Consider the following 13,153-nt stretch of genomic DNA (forward strand, 5'->3'; position numbering starts at 1 on the left):
GCAACCGCGCTCCATGACGAGACCATCTTGTCATGAGCACTGAAGCGGTTAAAGATGCAGGTTTTCAGGGAGCACCTCACGGCAGCAGCGGTCTATGCTACCCCCTTCCCAGAACAACTATGGCAGATTGGTGCCCCCAACTACCGGACCTCGTGGCAGCTAGCCTAGCACCCAGGACCAGGAAAGCATATGAAGGGGCGTTTTGGCAATATTGTTCTTTCTTAGGTACGGATGGGCTGGGAGGTGGCACAACACGGGGGCGCTCCTTCAGTACCTGGGTTTTCTAAAAGGGGAAGGGCGTTCTCCTGCAGCCGCTAAGCGGCATGTGGCGGCAATCTTTCTTTGCCCAGATCAGCGACAAAGGGGATCCCACTAACAGTTTTGCGATTAGGAAGGCCCTGAAAGGTTGGCAACGCCTCCAAGGGTCTGCCCCAGATACGAGGCAGCCAATCGGGGTGGAGCTCCTGACATCATTACTAGGGACCCTCCCCGCGATTTGCAGCACCTCAGGGGAAGTGCGGTTGTTCACTGCCGCATTTTCATTGGCCTTTTATGGGGCATTCCAGATTGGGGAGTTAGTGGCCCAAAACAAACTGGATGTACATGGCGGCCTGCAGTTTGACCACATTAAGGTGAAGGGGGACACACTACTAATATTGATTGGGAAGTCCAAGACGTATCAGGAAGCACGAGGTGATGGGGTAGTACTACATCGTGCACATGGTAACCCATGCTGCCCCCTCTCACATGTGGAGAATTACCTGCAGGATAGACCCTGTGACAAAGGGGGCACTTTGCTAATACACGCAGATGGGGTCCCACTTACACATTTTCAATTTAGAAGAGTACTGGACATGGCAATCCAGAAGTCTGGTTTGAACCCAGGCTGTTTTGGAACTCACTCTTTTAGGATAGGGGCTGCCACTAAGGCGACAGCCAGGGGTCTATCTAGCAACAATGTACAAAGGATTGGGAGATGGGCCTCCAATTGTTATAAACGCTATGTGCGACTACATATGCTGTGAGTGGGATATTTTACCAGACGCTGATGCATGTCTTTCTCTGCTTTCATTACAGTTTCTCAAACCTGTCACGCAGGGGGGAAACTGAGGACACCACAACAGCAGCGGTGGGCGAATCAAGGACCATCAGCACCAGAGAAAGGATCACAGATTGTTTGGATTGTTGGCCACTCATATGTAAGGCGTCTGGCTAATTTTTTCATTACAGGAAATTATAAAGACAGGGCACGGCAGGCCGGTTTTGAGATAGCATTTCATGGGAAAGGGGGCCCTGCTTCAGTCAGTTCTGGGGTATCGTGCTAGACTTAAGAAAGGGGGGGCTCCTCCAAATATTATTGTTCTGCACTTGGGGGGGAACGACCTAGCAAACCTGGGAAGAAGAGGGTTGGTAGAAACTATAATCTCAGAAGTAGGTTGGTTGCACTATCGGGTGGTCTCAGATGATACCCCGATTCCACTGGAGGGGAGGGGAGGGGAATCCGTAAAGGCATTAAATCACTCCGCGAGGAGAATAAAAAATAAAATAGAGACTTTTCAGGGCTCCTCATCTCCAGACCATCGCTCATGGGTGCATTAGGTGTGAGCCGTGCTTCCTAAAAGACGGTGTGCACTTCTTGAATGGGGTTGCCCAAGTGGGAGGGACAATTGGTCTCTCCTAGAACTCCAGGGGCAGTTGGATGCGGGGGAGGAGGGAGTCACGCTTTCTCTAGGCTGGTTGGCCACCCCGCACGTGCACAACGGCGCCAGTAAATGGCACACAGCTGCAAGGGCCCCTTTACGGAGATAATGTACAGAGCGTACGGGGGTAACCGGGGGGGGGAGGGGGAGTACCCTCTGGCTGAACGTGCCCTCTGCGCATGCGCACTCCGGCTGGAGGGCGTGGTTAAAATTGATAAGGATCTGACACCAGTTAGTGACCTTGCCGTAGTCCCAATTAGGTACACAGAAAATAAATACTGTAATGATTATTAAAGATATGTTAGATATGGATAGGAACCCTTTGTATTAGAGTTATGTTAAGGTTAGCCATCTGTACTTATCAATTGTAATCAATGTAATGTATATTTTCTGCTAAATTATGTGAATATTGTAAATTTTGATAAATGTTTATTAATCTTTGTTTAATAAATACGGCCAGGGGTTTTTTACGCTCCCCACATCCAAACTTCTCTCCTGTCACTTTCAGGACCTTGGTAGGGGAGGAGGGGGTGTAGGTAGTACCTGGCCATATATGCATTCACCCATGGATTTTGACGCAAACCCACATTTACTACAAAGAGTTGTAGACATGTGCGCCAAAACAGTGTGCCTGCCTGAGACTGGCTTAATGAGGAGAAATATCATTATTTCTCCTCTTTAATTCCTCTTTTTATGTGTGCTGCATTCTGCAGCACGCATACATAGAGAAAAAACCTCCAAGGATAGTTTTTGGGTAGGAAGGTGACCATTACTGCACAAAACTATCATGACCATAATGCAGACACCCTAGCACAATGGCGCCAGGGTGCCTGCCTTGGCGCTAGGCTGCCCCATTGGAAGGACAAAATTGTGCCATTTCTCCTTAGGAAATGCAGCGCCACAAGTTTACTTTTTTGTAAATCTGTCCCTTTGTTGCTGGTTTGCCAAAAAAATAACAAATCGGGACCAACAGAAATACACCTTGAATGGATGCAAATGTACGACTTAAAAAGTCACCAATATTGTCAGTAGTAGTCTTGGAAAAGTACACTAGTCCCAGGTTTCCAGGCATACTAATGGCAGTCGAGCACCCAAAAAGTGACGGGAGGAGTGCTTGCAAATCTCTTCGGAATATTTATTTATTTATTTCTAACATTTATAGAGCGCTGCTGTTACCCGAGTGTGTCCTGGCGCTGTGTGAACATTATCAAAAAGCTCATTAGTAACTTTGTTTTTTACCCAGTGTGCCACTCTAGACACAGGGCCTGATTTATGATTCAGCAAACCAAGTAAAGGCAGACAGGGTGGCGGAGTACTTTGCTGCCTTTATTCCGCCTGTCATATTTAGAGATGTCTGCCAGCCCAGCGGACATCTCTGTACATTGGCAGAAACCACTGTCATCATGGTTCCTGTCAATGCAGGAAACCTTTAAAATGGGTAGCTCTGTCAAAAATGACGGCTGTTGTCAAACTTTTATATTCCTCAAAAACAAAGCTCCCGAATTGGGAGTTTGCTTTTGAAAACATGAAAAAACTGATGACTCCACTACACCAGTTTTCTCCAAAGGTCTTGGGATAATTTTTCTATTTTTGTTGTTCGTCGCCACCAGGACATACCAGGCATACCAATTATAATATATTGTGGTGGTGAGAGTCAGTAAAATAAAAAAAATCGTACTTTTCACTCTAATTGTAGCGGACAGTAGGATGGTGTAAGAAATTGGGTTACTGGTTGAGGGGAATTAAATCCTACTCAAGCAGCAACCACAATGCTTGTCAGGGTGGGGTCGCAAGCAAATCCCAAATTAACCTGTGCTGAGCCCTCTGGTAGCTTGGCACTGAGCAGTCGGCTTAACTTAGAGGCAACATGTAAAGTATTTATACAGCACTTTAAACAGTAGTGAAGTGAAAATAGAACACAAGAAAAATGCCACACCAATATAGAAAAATAGAGTAAAATGTAATTAATAGGTTAACACCAAAATGACCAAAAATCCAATTAGTAGAACCAGAGATAAGAAATTTTAAAGATTTAGGTGAAAATGGCTCATAAAAGCACAAAGCGCCATTCGCGGATATCTGCTTGTGCGAGACTGAGAAAAAGTCACAAGTTCAGGCTGACCGCAATAGATCGCTGATCTGATACAGGAACCAGGTTAGTCTTGTTGAAAGTTGCTTTCTCAGTCCAGCACAAAGGGTTCAATTCGAAGTGCAAGAAGCTGAGAGGAGCAGGGACTTTGGTGCGAATGGCCACCGGAGTAGCACAAAGGGCCGGCTGGGCATCGCCGATGATCTTTGCTGTAGCGTGTGATCCTTTCGGTGTCACAGATGTTCGTGGCTGGAGCTTCGAGTTGGCAGTCACTGCGGCGATTGATGCTGTAGTGCAAAGATCCTGTTGGTGCCGCGGATGGTCTGTAGGTCAGCTGGCTGACCCTTGGAGTCACTTCAGCCTGAGGTGAAGGGTGCAGGTCCACTCTTCCTTTTCAACAAGCAGGGCAAAAGAGCACAGTTGAATAGCAGGGCAGCAGAGTAGCAGTCTTTCTGACAGCAAATTCACCAGATTTGGTGAGGCTCTGAAACAGCCCCAGATGCCCACCAAATAAAAATTAGTACTGACCCCGTTCCTCATGATAACAGTCCATTCCGAACTTTGGTCACCTCACACATTCACCCTGCGGCCCACTGCTTTTTTAGTTCTGAAATTTCAGACTCACACCCCCTTAATTTCACTGATTAAGGTACCCCCCTGTTGGCAGGAATAAGAAAGAGTCAAGAACTGGATAAAACCAGTCCTACAGTGAACTTGTCGAATACATAAACTCAAGTCTCGCATAGGATTAGGTCAGAAACTACCAACAAGTGAATCATGATTTCTCTACCAGTATCCAAGGTCCCACAACACTGGAGACTGAGAGAATATTTTGTGTACAAGCATTGGGTGGACTGACTTCCAACAACCCCTTGCCAGCTTTGCGACCAGAAACCTAAACAATTGTGCAAGTTTGCCCTGAGCTATGATTTCAAGGGAAGGAGCTAGTGAGGAAGGGTGCAGGAGGTAACCTTGCACAATGAAGATGCTGCCTTGAATATGTTGACTGTGAGGCACTGGGGCAATAGGAGCAGGACACAACCAGTTATGACCCAGGGAAGAATATGCACTGCTAGCCCATGTGATAATGCCCTGAGACTCCCTGGCCCTTATGGCATACCTGCAAGCTAAAAGGCATATGGCTGGCTGGGCATCTTAGAGATTACCACTGCTTCTCACGGTTTCCCCGTATGGAAATCAATTATTTGTGACTGTAAGAGAGCTTGAATAATTGAGAGCATGTCAGCTGTCACCTCAGGCTAACCCAAAATGCCTCTACATAGTAGGTGCTGCTACAAGATTTCTTTCACCAACCTGCTCTGGAGCATTGCTGTGAATGTGGTGGGATGTACAGTTTGTTTGTGTGGAAGTGTTGGGGGGGGGGGGGATTGTGTATGCGCTGAGGAAGAACCACCAACGAGGACCAGGTCCAATCGGAATCCGAGCAACACAAGTGTGGCCTTCATCTGTTCTAGGTGCTCGCCACTTCATCTTCTTCACTGCAGCGTGCACCTGCACATTTTACATGAGGCTGTAGACTCCAATGCTGTTAGCTGGGCAGGGACCTGGCCAGCGCTCCTTCTCTTCTTGTACCATGCAAGATTGCACACCACCTAGAGCTGAGAAGCCCTGCCTTCTGCCAGTAAGAGCAGACCGATCCACCGAGAACTAAAAGCGACTAGGGTGCAATGGAAGGAAATGACTTAGGAAAAATGTGACTTTAGAGATTGATGCATACTACCAAATACCTAGCCATATTTTCCTTTGGGAGGAGTAGACGAGGAAATTTCGAAAATGCAGTTTAGGACACCTGCAGTTTCTTAATAGGGCAAAGGGTCCAAGTTTACAGTGAAGAGCATGTATACTGGATTAGCATGGACAATTATATTTGCCAACAAATGCTGGTTCCCACTAATTGTCCTTTTGATAACTGTGTAACGCCATGTTTGTGTCCTCTAGTACCTTTTTTTTTTTTTTTTTTTTTTCTTTTCAAAACCTTTATTGGTCACTAACAAATAGTACACAGCTTTTCGCCTACATCCTGAGTGAACAGGCCGGCAGCGACAATATGCAGTGTAATAATCAAGAAATACGGGCTGAAAAGAATCAACTGATTAACACAGCATGACGCCTACAACCCAGACGGGCCGGCCGCGAAGTAATGGAATTAAAGCTGTTTAAGTAAGCAGTAGTGAGCAGTCATATCAGCAAGATGTATTCGAGCGTGAGATGCTTGAGGTTTCTTTTATCTTTAGTAACCAACCGGAAAGTGCAATATGAACTGTTCTCTCCCAGAATGTGTCCACCATACACAGTATGTAAAGGGCCGTTCGGTGCAGAACTGTGGAGCAATGCATCACACTATAGAGTGCAGCTAGAGACCGGAGTGATGACGCCCTGCACCTTAATGACTCATCCAGCGATCTGGGAGGATATGGCTATGACCCAAGCAGAGAACGTGACCTGGTGCTACTTCCTGTAATGCCGTGCAGTATGTGCCGTCGTGGAGTGGAGGCCACCCCACCCATATCCAGGGGAACGGCAGACCCGCCACCCACCCCACCCATGCAGCCGGTGGACAGTGTGCAAACACTTCGGGAAGTGTGTAACCCTTCTGGACGTACTAGGAACGCATGCATGTTATGTATGGGAAGGAAAAGATTAAGGGAGGTGAGGGAATCAATCAGTTACAGTTGCCAGTGGAGTAGGTGCAGGATCGAGCGTGTTGGACGGGCTAGCCCCTTCTGTATCCCTGTTCACGTCCCTCTCGGATACGTCCGGGGCCTGAGCCCACAGGAGATATGCAGGGAGGGGGCCCCAAAGGTCCTTGGGACGTGACTTATGAGGCAAGAGGTCCGCATAACTGTGAAGTTGTCCCTGCCAAGTTGACATCGTATCCAGCCAAATCTTGAATTTGGGCGCTCGCCTTCGCCCCCATCTGCATGCCACATGGCGCTTTGCCAACAGAAGTCCCAACGCGAAAAATTTCCGGTGTGCCTTTACCGCGGGGTGTGAGTGGCCCAGCAGGGCAAGCTTAGGGCAGGGTGCGGTGCTTATCCCAATCATTTCAGAAAGGGCCTCGAACACCGCCACCCAATAAGTAGCCACGGCCTGACGTGTCCATGCCAGGTGCATGAAGTCCACGCCTGCTCTCCTGCATCTCAGACAGCGGTCATTGTCCCGGAGTCCGAAGCGGTGCAATTTGGCAGGGGTAAAGTAGAGGCGATGTAGAAATTTAAAGTGAACCAGTCGAAGGCGGGCATTACCTGTCACCGCATTAGTATGAGAACAACTTTCCTTCCACTGGGCGTCCGACAGTGGAGCTCCCAGATCACTGTCCCAGTCAGTCCGCGCTCGGAGAGAAGGGGGGGACGGAGCCGCTTGTGCATGGTTATATAACATGGAGACCACATGTGTCGGAGTGCCCGCCTGAAGCAGAGCATGTAGAGGCGCCACGGTATCCGGCTCATCCGGAAAGTTAGGCGTGACCGCCTTGATATTTTGCTGAAGCCGAATGTAAAGAAAGGTATCCATTACCGAAGGAGCACTCTCGCCAAAGAAGTGTGCCGCCGTGCGAAAACTCCCCTGGTGGTATAGATCCCCCCACGTGTGAATCGCGAGCCTTGTGAGCAGTTTACGACCAATTTCCTCGCGGACAACACTCAATCTGGGATCATGTGCCAGGGCCATGCGAGGAGAATATAGGAATTTCACTTCCATATGGTCCGCCAGGCGCTTCCAGGCCCGCACAGTGCAGTCTACCGTGGTGGGGTCCCGATGATCTATTCGGGCTGCCGTGTATAAATATCCGGAAGGTAGCTCAGGCCTCATATACCCATCTTCCACTGCCAGGTGTGCCATAAAGGGAGGGGGGTGGAACCAATAGACAGCGAAGTGGCCCTGGGCGCAATCATAGTATCGCTGAAAGTTGGGTACATCAAACCCACCCTGATGATAGGGCAACATAAGTGTCCGCAGCCCAAGTCTGGCCTGTTTCCTACCCCAGATAAGTCGTGACAACTGGGAGTTGAGGGCCCGGAAGAAGTATGCACCGGGGCTATATGGTATATTGGTAAAAAGGTATAACAATTTGGGAAGGACCACCATCTTAATCGGGGAGATACGACCCGCCATCGACAGCGGGAGATGGATCCATTGAGTGACTTTGTCCGTAAGTTTGTCTATAACAGTCCCGTAATTGGCTCTAATAAGGGCTTCCCAATTTCTGGTCACTTGAACACCCAGGTATTTTATCTCTTCCGACTCCCACACCAGGGGGTAATCTAGAGGGAACTGCAAGGTCTTGTTAGTCAAGGGGAACAAGGCTGACTTTGTCCAGTTTATTTGTATCCCCGCTATGGCTCCGAATTTAGTGACCTCACGCAGCAGAGGGTTCAGGTTTTCTTGCGGTTTGTGGACATAAAGAGTCATGTCATCAGCATATAATGCAATAAGTAGCTGGCGCTCTGGATAGATGAGAGATCGGTGTTTGTGATGCTGCCGAAGTTTGGCCGCCAAGGGCTCTATGGTGATCGCAAACGGAACTGGGGAGAGAGGACATCCCTGCCGGGTACCTCTGTGGATAGCAAAGGGGGGAGAGCGGGCACCATTGAGCAGGACCGCAGCTCGAGGCTGGCGGTACAACAGCCAGATCCAATCCAGGAAGTTAAAGGGCATGCCCATCCGTTCCAGCAAGGCCAGAAGGTAGTCCCACTCAAGGGAATCAAACGCCTTAGTGGCGTCGAAAAAAAACGCGGCCGCCTCGCAATTAGGGTCAATATCCTGTATCACCGCCTGCAGCGTGCGCAGGTTGTGAGAAGTCGCTCGATTAGGAACAAACCCGGCCTGATCCGGGAGGACGAGACATTCCATCAGGAGGTTAAGGCGCGTAGCCAATACCTTCGCCAATATTTTAACATCCGTATTCAGCAATGAAAGGGGCCTGTACGAGTCGCAGTGCTCTGGCGGTTTACCGGGTTTCAACAGAGATGTTATGAGGGCTTCTCGCATCGTAGCCGGCAAGGTACCCTCTTCTAACGCGGAGTAGTACACTTGTTTCAGAATTGGGGCCAGTACATGGATGAAGGCTTTGTAAAAGTCAATCGGTAACCCGTCCGACCCTGGCGCCTTGCCTGACTTCATGGACATTGCGTCTGTTATTTCATCTAGTTCCAGTTCATGATGGAGGAACTTCTGCTGGGATGGGCCTAACCATGCAATCGCAGTGTTGTCGAGGTACTCATGCAATGCAATCGGTGTTGTCCTGTGGGAGGTGTAAAGCTTAGTGTAGTGGTCAGTAAGGACTCGGAGTTGGTCCGCGAGATCTCGCTGCGGGACGCCGTGCTCGTCTAGCAGGGAAGCTACATAGTTTCGGTACCTAGGGGACTGGACTGCGGAGGCCAATGCCCTGCCAGGTCTGTCACCCTCCCCATACCCTCGCGCGACAAAAGGCTTCCCTAGGAACTTGCATTCTTTAGCTGCAGCTTCAGTGTATTCATTCAGTTTCTCTCTAAGCTGTGCCGCAACGACAGGCCCCCGCGCGTTCTGTGCCATTTCGCGTTCTAAGTGCCGTCGTTCGACTTCCAGCTTGCGCAAATCTCCGCGCAAAAACCTGAGGACACCTCCCCCCTTAGCTATGCACCACCCTCTCACGGTGACTTTAAATGCCTCCCAGACCGTAGTGAGGCTGGATACTGAGTCTATATTACGCTCAAAAAAGTCTTTTATGTCTTGCTCTAGTTCCGCCCGAAAGACTGAATCCGTGAGGTGCGCAGGATTTAGGCGCCAACTCAGGTACGGGGAGATATCGAGGGGAATACTTAGTGAAAGTAGAACTGGGGAGTGGTCAGAGAATGTGCGAGCAAGATGAAGCACCTTGACCAGCCATGGAGAGAGGCCCGCCGACAGGAACACGTAGTCAATACGTGCCCAAGTGGAATGTACAGCAGAGTAGTGAGTACCCTGCCGGAGTGAGGGGTGGGAGTGCCTCCATGCATCGACTAAATGGTGCTCGTCCACTATGTTTAACAACGTGCGTTGAGTGTGTGTGTAATGCAACGACTGTGGATGTGATCTGTCCATCTCAGGTTTGAGCGCGGTATTGAAATCACCCCCTAGTATGACATGGGATATACCCAGGGTCTGTATTTTGCCCCACATGGTGAAGAGAGCGGATGGGTCATCTGTATTAGGGCCATAGTAGCAAGCAAACAGTATTGTGTGTGAGTGCAGTGTCCCCCAGATCATGCAGTATCTGCCACCAGAATCCACTTCGGTTCCCGCAGGTGTAAACCCCATCCCGCGTCTCACCAAAATGGTCACTCCTCTAGCATAATTCGAGTAAGATGAAAACACCTTGCAGGCAGCCCATCGTGATGCAAATGAGGGGTCCCTCCCGGCTTTAAGTGCGTCTCCTGAAGCATGGCAATAGACACTCCCTGTCTGGCCAGGTAACCCAGGACCTGTCTCTTCTTTCTCGGGTTATTTAACCCGCGTACGTTCCAGGAGACCAGCTGAAATTGCAAAGCAGGGCGTGTGTCCGTTATGTCCCCCATTCACCCGGATAAAGATATATTTGGCATGTACTCACGGCATGTAATTTCACGTAGCACTCAGTATCACAATTAAAACCAAACTCCCAAATAACTGCCCCGCCCACCCAACTCCTTGCACACGTTACTGGTGAGTCAATAGTCCCAGAATAAAGTCGGAGTATACATTCACCCACACCGGCAACCCCAACTGGCCGGGTACACAGATCCCTCCCATCCCCTCCCACCCCCATCAAAACCAACCCCACAAACAATATAGCAACCCCCCCAGCCCTACTTACACCCACAAGAACCCAGATATACACCAGGTTCTCAGTGTGGGATGGAGGTGGGTGACCGAGCACAAAATATAACAGTGACCAATTCGAGTGTCATCATTAAAAGAGGGGTACCTCACCAGGATAAACATTGGCCTGTTCGGGCAAGTTCAGCTGCGGCAGCAAAGTGAGTCTGGGGTGCCACCCCGACATGTTCAGTCTTGTTGCTCCATCGGCGAAGGTGATCGAGAGTGCCGTGGCTCTGCGCTCTCTCTAGCTAGGTCTTTCCTGTGCTGCTTGAGGAAGTCCTCCACTTGTTGCGGATGTTGGAAAAAAAGTTGTTTGCCTTGGTGCGAGATTTTCAATTTTGCAGGGTAGAGCATGGCGTATGGAATCTCCTGGGCTTGTAATTTCTTTTTTACCCCTGCAAATTTCCGTCGGGCCTCCTGCACTGATGCAGTGAAATCGGGGAAGGACAACGTTGTATTGCAGTATCCCACTGTACCCATCTCCCGCGCTTGTCTGAGCACTGCATCCCGGTCCCGGTAATTAAGGAATCGTGCAATGATGGGCCGTGGCTGGGCGCCAGGGGGAGGACGGGCAGCTAGGGATCTGTCGGCTCTTTCCACGATGAGGTGTGGGGAGAAGGAGTCTTTCCCAAACAGCTCAATCACTAGGTTCTCAATGAAGACCTCCATTTTCCCAGTGTTGGTGGACTCCACAAGGTCAAGGATGCAGCCGTTATTGCGACGGGACCTCGCTTCTAGGTCCTCATTCTTGTCCGCAATTATTTTGAGAAGCCTGTCCATTTGGGTTACTTGTCAGCCTGTAGAAGTGGCGCCATCTTCCAGTGTAGAGATCCTGTCCTCAGTCTCTTTTATGCGAACATCGTGTTGCTCCAGTTTAGCAACCACGCTATCCATTCGGGTATTGATGGTGTCAATCTTGGAGTCTATGGTCGACAGGCTTTGTTTCATGCCCAACAAGAGGGATTTCCAGTCCTCGTCCGGAGGCCCGGCGGTGGAAGGACCGCTCTCCGGCTCCGGTGTCGTCGTGGGGTTTTTCTTGGTGTCGAACGGCAACTTGGACTGCCTAGGGTCATTGCGACCCATGACGCGGCCAGGAAGACAATCCCTGCACAGACCGCAATGCAGACAGGCCGAGCGATGAGAGGGGCCGTATCACTCAGGCCCAGGAAGGGCCCGACCGAGTCCAGACACAGCAATGTAGGTGTGGTAGAGCTGATGTGGCACCAGGGATTACTTCGAGTAGCGCGGAGCCGAGGGACATAAGTGTAGTCCGTACCTGCTCGCCGGTCAGGTCGAGGGTGCCCCCGTTACTCGGCGGGTCGCGGGATGTCCGTGTGGCTGGTCCTGGCCGCATCGAAGGTGGAGGCGGTCCCCGCGGCTGGGAGATGCAGGGGGCCCCCACACCCCGACGTCCCGGCAGGCAGCGAGAGAGGCAGGGAGCACTTGACGCCGTTATTGGGGACAGCGGGGGGTAGGACAGGCCCAGCAGGGGCTCAGCCGCGCTTTGTCACAACAAGCGCCAGGAAGTCTGCCCGGACTAGGTGCAGCGCCTCCACCCCGGCCGCACAGAGCGCGATCCACCGCCCCGATAGACCGTCCAGCCTCGGCGCGGATCAACAGCGCCCCCTCGCACACTGCAGGCCGCGGGAGGCCCGGGCACACCGCCCCAGGAAGGTAGAAAGGCCGGTGGTGGAGGTAAGTAGCGCGGCAGGGCAGGACCTCCACAAGGTCGATAGTGCAGCAGGCAGAGTCGGCCCGCCTCCCCGGCCCAGACGGCGGCCCCCCAGCGCAAGTCCGGGACACCAGCCCACGTTGCCGGATGGCGTCCGATCGGGCACTCCCGTATAAATACCTTCCACGGGGCTGCTTACCCCGGCCGCTGTGCAGGTGACGCCGTTGCCGCGATGGTGGCCAAGCTCCCTCCGGCGAGCCGATGCTCCTCGCAGGATGACGCTCCCGCCGCTCCGTACAGGCTGCAAAGCCTCGGACTTTCCCAGCGGGCGCACGCCGCCGGCCCGCAGGTCTCAGATAGGCACCGCCCCCCGCCTGGGGGGCGGTGCCTCAGCTCTCCGGCGGGCGATTGTAGCGTTCTTTGCACCGCTGCGTTCAGCAGACTCTCGCGGGTCTAGCGGTGAGGGTTAGGGGCAGATCAACACGGTCAGGATGTCTTGAAGGATGTTGAGAGTGCACGGTCCGGCGGGAGCCTCACTGCAGTGCGGCCATCTTGGTTTGGCGCCACCTAGCGCCCCCTGTGTCCTCTAGTACCTTATATGAAATTCTGTGTTGCATTACTGAAGGGAAGTACATTTTTCTCTTTTCAATAAAAAGTATTGGCTTGACAGTAAATTATTTACTGCTGATAGATGTGGGGCGGTCCAGTGAAGGATCTGCATTCTAAATGTGCTTAGGAATGGGTAAATAGAACATACAGTGACGTCTGGTTATTTTTCTCAGTGTGCCCAACTGTGGTGTAGATTGGGTGAAGAGAGTGAATCACACTACCAATACGAGAGAAGGAAAATGCAGT

General features: G+C 51.1%; 1 long non-coding RNA gene across 1 annotated transcript in view; it reads left to right on the forward strand.

The window, feature by feature from the left end:
* LOC146829482 (uncharacterized) overlaps positions 1-13,153 on the forward strand; it is a 162,847-nt gene that overhangs the window by 12,025 nt on the left and 137,669 nt on the right. Inside the window, exon 2 of the long non-coding RNA XR_014961992.1 lies at positions 1,078-1,199. This is a non-coding gene — a long non-coding RNA (uncharacterized LOC146829482). The remainder of the gene's footprint in view (positions 1-1,077; positions 1,200-13,153) is intronic.

The sequence above is a fragment of the Triturus cristatus genome, chromosome 5_2 (genome assembly GCF_964204655.1).
Source record: "Triturus cristatus chromosome 5_2, aTriCri1.1, whole genome shotgun sequence".
NCBI classification, from domain to species: domain Eukaryota; kingdom Metazoa; phylum Chordata; class Amphibia; order Caudata; family Salamandridae; genus Triturus; species Triturus cristatus.